Source organism: Xenopus laevis, chromosome 4L, assembly GCF_017654675.1.
Source record: "Xenopus laevis strain J_2021 chromosome 4L, Xenopus_laevis_v10.1, whole genome shotgun sequence".
Lineage (NCBI taxonomy): Eukaryota > Metazoa > Chordata > Amphibia > Anura > Pipidae > Xenopus > Xenopus laevis.
This window is the reverse complement of record NC_054377.1, coordinates 9,390,782-9,402,018: the sequence shown is the minus strand read 5'-3', so window position 1 is coordinate 9,402,018 and position 11,237 is coordinate 9,390,782. Positions and strand designations below refer to the sequence as shown.

Here is an 11,237-nt window from a genome sequence, read left to right as displayed (position 1 = left end):
AGTCAGAACAGGAATCCATTTCTTTGAATCAATTAACTAAGAGTTAACACAGCAACATATAACAGCACACTGTAAAATGGTGGCTTAGTCTTTCTAACACTCTCAGCACAGGAACAGGAAGAACAGAACATGTGACCAGATCTGATCTGTCCTAATTTTCTGTGGTGTGGGCAGAAATGAAAAGAATAAAATAATAATAAAAAGGAGCGCTGGGGAAGGGAAACCTGTAGCCCCTTAATATGCGCTGGATGAGAGGAGGTTAATGAGACATAGATGCGATTCTGGTGCAGAGAAGGGAAAATGGCCGCTGTTTGTTTATCAGGTTTATCCAAGGAAAAGATAGCCACGCCCAAAACATCCTTTAGCCCAACCCTTTATGGGTGTAACACTGTGTACAAAGTATTTCGATGAAACTTGATGGGGCTTCAACCACAATTTGGGCAATTTAACCGAATGCAAATTACAGATATTCCACTCACACACTTCTCTCAAAAACTGCACAAGCTACACACAACTTCCTGCTTCCTACTTCCTGCTAAAATATTTCTCTCCTTTTTATAAGGTAGAGACTCATTAATTGCAGCTCCTATACTGCCCGCGAGCCCAGTAAAGTACTGCCCCTGTTATTGTCCTTATCTGTTGTGTCTCAGAGAATTGTGGGAGGCACATACCCCCCCCCCAGAGTCTTTTCAGTCACTTGTCTCTGTCCTTGAATAAAAGGCACCTATCTAGTGCTTCCAATCCCTATTTCTGTAGGGAAATGAGAGAGAGCAGACAGTAACCCTTCCAACACTTTCCTCTTGTCTCTATATATTAGGTAGCGGAAGGAGGGTGGTTTGGGCATGTTGTGCCCAGTGACTTTCTTTGGGTCACTTTTCCTGAAGTTTAACTTTGGCGGTTTGGCCCAAGGAAATGATTCCCTGTGGGAAGTCTGTATCAGGAATTGGGTATTGCCTTTTGTAGGAACATGGTTTCAAGGCGGTAGAATGAAGAGATTTCGGATAGTACAGTTGTATCACAGGGTGATCAGGGACTATTTTGCTGTTTCTCTCGCTTTGAGAGACTGTGTGTGTGACATCCTTCAGGAAAGCCTTCGCTATCTTAATGGCAAGAGACTCCCCCCTAAGTTCTTTGACAACTGTTGGCTTTCGCTCCAAGGGAAACTCTATGTCTGGGGCAACTTAAATTATCTTAGTATTGGCAGCAAAAATTGCCCCTGGGAGTGTGAAGAGGAAGAGACCCAGGATCACTTTCTGGTCAGTTGCCCTGTGACTAGAGACGTGTATGGTCAGTTAGCCGCAGCTCTTAAAGTTCCTGCCCTGAAAAACTTGACCTATACAGAGTCAGCCTATGGGGTTTCTGTCTGCTTCTACACATATTTGTCTTGTTCCCTATAAATTATTAAACTGCAATTTATTATTTGGCCGAGTATGCAGAAATGGAACTAAAGCCCTACAGACCTGGGTGAGACCATATTAACCAGGCCGTAACCCCTTTATTACCCAGCATCCTCCTTACAGATATTGCAATTTACTGAATTCTTTATCAGTCCTATAGTCCTCCTGCCAGGGTCCATGGGGTAACAGTGGCACCCCTAGTCCCCCCAAGTAGTTCTCCACTGTAGGATAGGAATTTAAATACCAATATGTCTGCAAAGGTCTTCCTTCATCTAGGGATCATAGTATAAGTCTAAAGCCACCTTTTCGCATCTTTAAGTGAACTTTTAGTATGATGTAGAGAGTGATATTCTCTGACAATTTGCAATTGGTCTTCATTTTTTATTATTTGCAATTTTTGAGTCATTTAGCTTTTTATTCAGCAGCTCTCCAGTTTATAATCTGGTTGCTAGGGTCCAAATTACCCTAGCAACCATGCACTGATTTGAATAAGAGACTGGAATATGACTCCCAGCATCAAATGGCACTGTGACTCCCAGAATCAAACGACATGGTGACTCCCAATGGCACAGTGACTCCCAGCATCACATGGCACAGTGACTCCCAATGGCACAGTGACTCCCAGCTTAAAGTAGCACTGTGACACCCAATGGCACAGTGGCTTCCAGCATCAAATGGCACTGTGACTCCCAGAATGCACATAGGGCCCCGCATGTACATAGGGCATGTACATAAGTCAAAGGATTTACCGCAAATGCTATGATCAAAAGATCGAAGGAAAAATTGTTCGATCGAACGATTAAATCCTTCGAATTGAACGATTCGAAGGATTTTAATCGATCGATCGAACGATTTTTCTTCGATCAGAAAAAGGTTAGAAAACTTATGGGGAAGGTCCCCATAGGCTAACATTGTAGCTCGGTAGGTTTAAAGTAGCGAAGTAGGTAGTCGAAGTTTTTTTAAAGAGACAGTACTTCGACTATCGAATAGTCGAACGATTTTTAATTCGAATCGAAGTCGTAGTCGAAGTAGCTTATTCGATGGTCGAAGTACTCAAAAAAAACTTCGAAATTCGACGTTTTTTTATTTTGAATCCGTCACTCGAGCTTAGTAAATGTGCCCCGAAGTCTACTAGAAAATCAATGTAAATGTAAACATTAAATAAACCCAACAGGCTGGTTTGGTTTCCAATAAGGATTAATTATATCTTAGTTGGGATAAAGTACAAGGGACTGTTTTATTATCACAAGAGAAAAAAGCAAATTGTTCTTTAAAAATTGGATTATTTGGATAAAATGAAGTCTATGGGAGGGCCTTTCCATAATTCAGAGCTTTCTGGAGAACGGGTTTCCAGATAACGAATCCCCCTACCTGTATGATGTAGAGAGTAATATTCGGAGACAATTGGTTTTCATTTTTATTATTTGTGGTTTTTGAGTGATTTTGCGCTTTATTCAGCAGCTCTCCAGTTCGCAATTTCAGCAATCTGGTTGCTAGGGTCCAAAATAAACTAGCAACCATGCATTGATTTGAATTAGAAGCTGAAATATGAATAGGAGAGCCTGAATAGACAGGAGGAGTAATAAAAAGTAGCAGTAATAATAAATGTGTAGCTTTACAGAGCATTGTTTTTTAGATGGGCGTCAGCGACCCCTGTTGAAAACTTGAAAGAGTCCCTGTAAAAGTAAGCACGCATGGCGGAGGGGAAGGGGGGTGAGCAGACAGGCCATGGGGACATTTGGTTAGCAGCCCCAGCAGGCCTTGCACACCCCAGTCTGAACCTGGTATTGTACACTAGTGATGGCCGAATTTGTCCCGTTTCCCTTCACCAAAAAAAAATCGCTACAAAATTTGCAAAACGTCGAAAAATTCACAAAACGGTAAAAATTGGTATAAAACGCATCGTAGTCAATGGGTGCTTGTCAATATAGACGTCCGTGGACAATTTTTTTTATTTTGTCCAAATGCATTAAAGTCAATGGGTGCGTCCGAATAATTTTGACGGCGCGTCAATTTTTATGCGTGCGACTATTCTGACGTGCGGCCACATTTTTTTGACGCGGCAGATTTTCTCCGCCAGTTTCACGAATTTATGCGCCAGCGGCAAAACGCAGAAATTCACGCCTGGCGAATTTATTCACCCATTCACTATCGTGCACATTATTCACTGAAATAAGAAAACTTTCCAAATACGACCATAGATGGCCAATAGATTTGTAATGGCGTTGTGTGTCAAAAAAAATTCGCAGCATGAAAACATTTTTTTGACGCCCACTAGACTCCCAGCATCACATGGCACAGTGACCCCCAATGGCACAGTGACTCCCAGCTTAAAGTGGCACTGTGACACCCAATGGCACAGTGGCTTCCAGCATCAAATGGCACAGTGACTCCCAGAATGCACATAGGGCATGTACATAAGTCGAAGGATTTACCGCAAATGCTACGATCGAACGATCGAAGGATTTTAATCGATCGATCGAACGATTTTTCTTCGATCAGAAAAAGCTTAGAAAACTTATGGGGAAGGTCCCCCATAGGATAACATTGTAGCTCGGTAGGTTTAAAGTGGCGAAGTAGGTAGTCAAAGTTTTTTTTAAAGAGACAGTACTTCGACTATCGAATAGAGCTTTCATGCGATATTCCATTCAGTTTCTAAGCGGGTGGGGGAATTTGGTGATCGAGGCCTCAAGTTCCTCAGTTTTCATCACCTCTGGGATTTCCCCTATATATACATTGCATGGCAAGACCGCTCCTCAATGTCTGCCTCCTTATCAGTAAGACTAGCTAATTCTTTTTCCATCATTTGTTGCCACCGCCACCTCATTGTGCGCTGAGGCAAACTCTCCCATCTTGAGCTCTGCTCGGTCTCTCAAGCTACTTTTTCTAACCTTGAACTGCAGTTACCCAGTGAACTCTGCAAAGTTTAGGGGTCAATGACCTAAATAATGTGAGAATGGCAGCATTTTAAATTTAAAACCATACAATACAATGGGTGAAATCTGATTGGCTGTTGGTGGCTCCGCCCACTTTTAATAACCTTTGACATTAGTTAAAAGTAAAATGGAGTCTATGGGAGAAGTCCTTTCCGTAATTCAGAACTTTCTGGATGACGGGTTTCCGGATACTTGTATAACTTCAGTGCCGACCCCTTTATTATAATTATGTTTTTTGTTTCTTTTATTTTAAGGTTTTATTTAAACAAGAAAGCGATATCAATCTGCCGATTAACACTGTTTTTATCAGTCTTTAGTGCAGTGAAAATAACGGAAAGAGAATCTTGTTTGATGGTTAAAATGTTGAAGTAAAACAAGGCCTTCAAACACCTATTATGATGTCATCGTTACAGCTGGCATATCTCATAATAATCAGATGAGGCATTGTGATGTCATCGTGACAGCTGGCACAATCATTTCTGAGCATTGTGATGTCAGTGACAGCTGACATCATCACTTCTAAGCATTGTGAGGTCATCGTTACAGCTGGCCTGTCCTGAGATGTAGTTGTTTACCAGTTGCTTTCGAGTCGTTTCAAGGCTAGCAGAGGAAGAAGAAGGAGCTCGCTCCCGATTTCTTTTTCTGTTTAGTGTGAAATAGATTCCAATTTGTTTCCCTTTTTTTTTTTAAACTTTTTTAACTTTTTAACTTTTTAACTCTTTTTTTAATGATGTTTGAAAAACTCAAAACTTTTTTTAGACCCATTTTGGCAGAGTTAATATATATCCTGTCCCTGTTAGTCGGCTTCTTTTTAGAACACCAAGGCATTAAGATCGGATATGTGATAGTAGGAATTATGATATGGAAGCGTTACAGGATCTGGAAGAAAAACCGCCGTCCCACTGAAAAGACAGAGGATGAACCCAAAGAACAGAAAAAGTCTCCGAAAACAGTAAGGCTCCCGTGTTCTCTGCTTAAAGGGGTAGACATTTCAATTGTTTGTATTGAAGAATATCATTTTATTGTTTCTTTTTATTATTTATCAATTCATGTTGAAGTTTCTTTTTCAAACCACTGAGCCATGACCCAAATAGGGTTGCCACCTTTCCTCTCGTTGTCTTCAGGATATGGGGGAGGGGGAAGCGGTGACGTCATGGGGCAAGGCTGGTGATGTCAGTAGCATGACCACTGAAGTCAGAGGAGGGACTAGTACGGTCAGGCATGGGGCTATGACATGGAGATCAGCGATTGGCCGATTGCCATGACAATCAAAGGGAATCTGGTCTGAGTTTCCTTCTTTGGTTTTCCAGTTTTGACCCGGAAAACGCCTCTGTCCTTGTCAAAACCAGACAAGTGGCAACTCGGGAACCCAAACAACTTATTTTAATTAGGAATGCACCGAATCCTTCTTAAAAGAACCAAATCCGACCCCTAATTTGCATATGCAAATGAGGGGTGGGAAGGGAAAACATTTTTTACTTTCTTGATTTGTGACAATAGTCACGCAATTTCCCTCCCCGCCTCTAATTTGCATATGCAAATTAGGATTCGGTTCGGCCTGGCAGAAGGATTCGGCCGAATCCTGCTTAAAAAGGCCGAATCCCGAACCGAAATCCTGGATTCGGTGTATCCCTAATTTTAATGGCACCTTTAATGAGTCAAGGATGTGGGTCATATAAAAGCTTATGGGTAATGAGCAGTCATCCCTCAATTGTAGAAACAAATTGAAGCCCCCTTTGCCTAGTTTAAAGGGATAGTAAAAAAAAAAGAACAATTTCAAGAAAAAGTCAGATTTTATGCCCAAGGGTAACGTTCTTTTGGCTGCCAGGGTCGGTGACCCCAATTTGAAACTTAGAATAATACTAAAAAAGATACAATTATTTGAAAAAAGGGACTTCACCTCCAATTATTTTTCAAATAATTATATTCTCAATATAGATGTGGACACTCCATTAGCTTAGTTCACCAATTATCTAGCCTGAATATATCCCGCTAAAACCATTTGAAACTAAAAAAGATACTTTAAACATATTAAGGCCAATTGAAAAGTTGCTAAGAATAAGACACTTATGACTTCCTAAAAAGTTAATGTATAAACAAACGCACCCATCTTAAAATTAGGGAGGCGCCGAATCCACTATTTTGGATTCGGCCGAATCCCTAGCAAAAGATTAGTCCGAGAACCAAATCCGAATTTGCATATGCAAATTAGGGGTGGGAAGAGGAAACATTTTTTACTTCCTTGTAAAAAAAAAAAAGTTGTGTAATTTCCCTCCCCGCCCCTGATTTGCATATGCAAATCAGGATTCGGATTTGGTTCTCACCGGCTGAAGGATTCGGCTGAATCCAAATCCTGGCTGAATCCTGGATTCAGTGCATTCCCTACTTAAAATAGACTTGGTTTATCATGTAAACGTTTAAATACAATAATGGACATGAAACCGTAACACGCTTCTTCCTCTCTGTTCCTGCAGGTTCCACGTGAAGACTTTGAGAAAATCGAGTCCCTGAATGTGGTAAGTATATATTATATATATATATATATATTTATTTACACTTTATTCTTTGTCACTGGATGATTGTACATGGGAAATTTGGGCATGCATGGGCAGGGCTGCCATCAGGGGGGGACAGGGGGGAGAGTTGTAGGGGGCCCCGAGGGTAAGGGGGGCCCGGCCACACCACACTTACTTGATTAGCAGGGCCCCCTGCTTTCTGAGAGCTGCCAACTTTGGGAAGGCAGGGTGGGAGCACAGGGGGAGGTATCTTCTGTCCATCACTTTCCCTTAATTGGTCACTGAGTTTAAGTCCCAGTTGAGCTGCTCAGGGATTGGATAGCTGAGGTTTGAACTTCTCCTCCAGCTCATCCAATCACCATGCAGCTTTACAGGGACTCGAAATTCTGTGACCAATAAGGAAAGAAAATGGTGTCACTGGAAGAAGATGCAGCCACCTGTGCTCCCCTCCTCCCTTCTGTAGTTGGCAGCTCACTGACAGCAGGTGGGCCCACTAATGAAGTAAGGTATAATATGGCAGGGCCCCCCTAAAGGTAACCCTTTGTGGTCCCTGTTGTGTGGTGGGGCCCTGAGCGCCAAATTTTTTTTGAAACTTTTTTTTTAAACTTTCATAATCCATTTAAGGGGGGCCCTGGCCACCAATGTTTTTATAATGTGGGGGGGGCCTGGCCACAATTTTTTTTTTTTTTTTGCCATGTGGGTTCCTAGCCATCAATATTTTTTAATGGGGGGCCCTGACCACAAATGTTTTTTAATGGGGGGCCCTGACCACCAATATTTTTTATTAACATGTGGGAACCCTAACCACCAATGTTTTTTTTTTTACTGTGTAGTGGGGGTGGACCTGTGGGGTGGGAGGGTGGACTTGTAGGTGGGGCTTGCGGTGGGCACAACCCAGGGGGCCCAGGAAATGTTATCGTATGGGTATGTACGTGTGTCTACATCTCTAACCTCTGCCTTTTCAACTTGTTTCAATGGCAGATTGTTGAGGACATATGGCATCTTCTTTCCAAATACGTGGAAAAGATGATTCGAGAGAGGATTCAGCCTGACATACGCGCCAAAAGCAATTATCTTGCCTCGTTCCGTTTCATCAACATCGATTTTGGCAAGAAGGTAGTGATCTCTTTCTGTACTGGGTTATTCCTCTTCTTGTAAATAGATTTCTTGTAACACCCCAATCTTTATGCTCAGCCCCCACAGATAAAGTCTTGGAAAACTCATGCGGATCCAGAAAAAAAGCAAATAATGTTGGATCTCGATATCAGGTACATTTCAAACCCATCTTTTTTCTAATTCCTTTGCCCACTCTGAAATGTCCCTTCCTTACATAATTGTCTTTTGCTCCTTTTTTCAGTTATAATGCCGACATAAAGGTGGATGCTGGTTTTTACGGAAAAAACCCCCATAGCCGGCATCAAATCTATAAAAGGTGAGCCTACCAGTCTTATATCGCGTACGTTAGCTGCTTCCTTTGCATTTATTACATATATAAACATTACTTTCTCTTTTGCAGCTGGAGGGAATCTTGCGGGTAATTTTGGCACCGCTGATGGAGGACTCACCCATATTTGGAGCACTGACCGTTTATTTCCCTCATCGTCCGGTAAGTTAAGATTTGGAGCTGGTAAGATGAAGGTAGAATTCATTTGTAGTTAGGAAACCGTAGATATTTCTAGTTCTGTAGTTTGAACTCTTCAATGTGACTGTGCATTTATTGCAGGTATTGGAACTACAATGGACCGGATTTGCCCACCTACTGAATATCCTGGACTTCAGTAAGTTGACTTATATGTACTCATACTCTGCCCTTCCTTTCCCAGCTATTGCTTTTGTCTTTAATCAAAAACGTTATTGCGCTTTATTCCTCTCCCAATTCTCTACCTGCTCTATCTAGCTTATTTGTACATTGGAATAACATACATATTTCCTTCTCCCGTCTCCTTCAGAACGCTGTCGGAAAGAGAGCTTGTGAACCAAATCGGACAGATCATCGTTGCGCCGCAGCATTTCAGCCATCCCCTTGCAGCCAGATTTGATTTGGCTAAGCTGCAGTTTTTAGAACCCTGGGTAAGGCCTAGTTTGTATTTTATAGCCTTCCTGCTTCCCTGTAGAGAGTCAAAGAGTGAAAGTTTAATTTTGAAAACTAAGAGAGTCTACGTTGAAGCTCTTTTCTCTTATACATTACCTTTTTCACTTTATTTTAGAATGCGCTTCGTATCCGAGTCATAGAAGCCAAAAACCTTGTTGCCAAGGAAATTTTAACCAAATCGTCGAACCCTTATGTTGTGATATGCGGAGGAGGAACAACAGCAAAGACAAGGGTGATACACAAGAACTTGAATCCAAAGTGGAATGAGACCTTTGAGGTATCGCATCACATACCCAGATATTTATCTGTACAGTAAGTTCAGTAGATTGCATCTTAGATATTATAACCACATTTCTCGTTTTATCCTTAGATATTATATTCTGACCTCCCAGACCAGGAGATAGAATTTAATCTCATGTCTGACAAAGGCGTTAAGATAAACCAGCAATTGGGCAGGTGAGTATGTCCATATGTGACCCCTATAATAACAATAAGCAGCTGTAGAATCTGTAGATGACAGTTTCTAACTATTTTTCCTTTCCCATATCTAGTTGCAGAATTAGAATTAAAGAGGTGCCAGAGAGAGGATTCATAGACAAGGTAAGTGTAGCCAGTCATGTTGATATATAATGATAATAATAGTAATACTAATAATACAAAGCTTTCTGAGGCATCTGACTATGTTTTTTTACTTTACTATTTTAGTGGATAGATTTTGGAGAACGTAAAGTCTGGCCAGCTTCATATCAAGGTGACACGTCTCAGGCTACTTTCAGACCCAACCCAACTGGAAGAGGTAAAGTCTCTGTTCCTTTACGCTGGCTGCCGTGGAAATACGTTGGAATGTTTTGTTGGTGCATCAAATTTTTTTTTTGGTTTTCCAGGTGCTGAAAGTAACGAACAATTCTCGGCCAAAAAGAGATAATGAGATTGCTTCAGCCGTTCTGTACACCTATATTGAAAAAGGAAGGGGTCTGCCTGTTCTACAAGTGAGTCAGATTAAAAGTCCCTCTAACTGCCATTCCTGTCCCTACTGCCTGTTATTATCTTAATTTGAGGTCCTTTTTAATCTCGAGTATTTAAGATATAATAGGTGTAAAATATCTCCCAACACCAAGTTGAAAGTTTCCCTTTTTCCCATTATACACCATTATTGATCGACATCTTTTCTTGTCCAACAGATGAAGAAGGACAATCTGAAAGCGTTAGCTGTCGTGCAGGTTGGCGTTGAAGACAATGTAAAGAAGTTTGGAGTAAGTATTAGAATAACTGTCCAAATATGTGTTACTTATGGAGGAAAGGGAGGCGCTGATTGACACTTCCTTGTACCCTGTGAAAATATCTGTTTCATTAAATGGCCGTGCCAGATTCCATTCTGAATACATCTTATTTCTATTAACAGAGCAGAATAAATAACGGAGAAGCAGAGTGGAAAAAGAGGTTCCAGTTCTTGATAAGGAACCCACTTAATGAGGAACTGAAGCTTAAGGTGAGTACAAATGGGCTTTTCTTACGGCTGCTGTTGTACCCATGTAGGGTGCTGTGTTGTGTTTCTTTGCTTTCTGACCCACTTATGACCGGTATTTTCACAGGTTCACAATGAACACAATAAGCCCATCGGAAGTATTACCGTGCGCCTATCTCGCCTTCTGGCTGCTTCGGAAATGACCTTGCAGGACTGGCTGCCCCTGGAATCAACTGAACAGAATAGTGAAATCCGGGTGAAATTACAATTGAGGGTAAGTGGCATACACTCTATTGTGTTAATATCATCTGTGCTAGAATATTTTCAGCTTTAAAAGACACTGGCATAAACAGTAACAGGGGGAGGCAGGCCCGGGTACAGACTGTAGCCCCCATCAGGAAGCGTTTTTTTCCAACGTTTTTTCGCCGGCACAAACTGCAGGCGGCTCACAGAGCGGGCCCTGCTAGAATTGCACCCACTACTCCCCGGTAGTTCAGTCAATGGCCATTAAAGAAATGGTCTCATGTGTATATTGATCCAGTGTTATGTGTTTTCCCCTTAGATTTTGACCCCTGATGTTGGAGCTCCATCGCCCCAAGGAAAGACCAAGGCTCAATATATCAAACCACGGACCAAAGTCAAGAAGCACTGAGCGTTCATTTTACAATCATTAGGTGACTGGCCAGTCTACCAACTCATAGACACAATCCACACAATCTATTTGATGAATTAGAGCCAACAGAAATTCCAAATAAAGAATTTATTCCTGATTCAAATGATATTGTTTACCCGTTATTAAGATCAAAGCTAACGCGCAGGTCTCCCTCCCAC

The 11,237-nt window shown here is 41.6% G+C and overlaps 2 long non-coding RNA genes across 3 annotated transcripts; both read left to right on the top strand.

Annotated features, from left to right (window-relative positions):
- Positions 1-6,777: 6,777 nt before the first annotated feature.
- Positions 6,778-8,240, top strand: LOC121402838. The gene is made up of 4 exons (XR_005966807.1): positions 6,778-6,849; positions 7,831-7,965; positions 8,044-8,117; positions 8,207-8,240. It is a non-coding gene; the product is annotated as an uncharacterized LOC121402838 (long non-coding RNA).
- Positions 8,241-8,622: 382 nt separating this feature from the next.
- Positions 8,623-9,642, top strand: LOC121402837. 2 transcript variants are annotated; one of them, XR_005966806.1, is made up of 4 exons: positions 8,623-8,919; positions 9,057-9,218; positions 9,312-9,397; positions 9,493-9,642. It is a non-coding gene; the product is annotated as an uncharacterized LOC121402837 (long non-coding RNA). The 2 variants fall into 2 exon arrangements; XR_005966805.1 differs by having other exon boundaries at positions 8,623-9,218.
- The last annotated feature ends 1,595 nt before the right edge of the window (positions 9,643-11,237 follow it).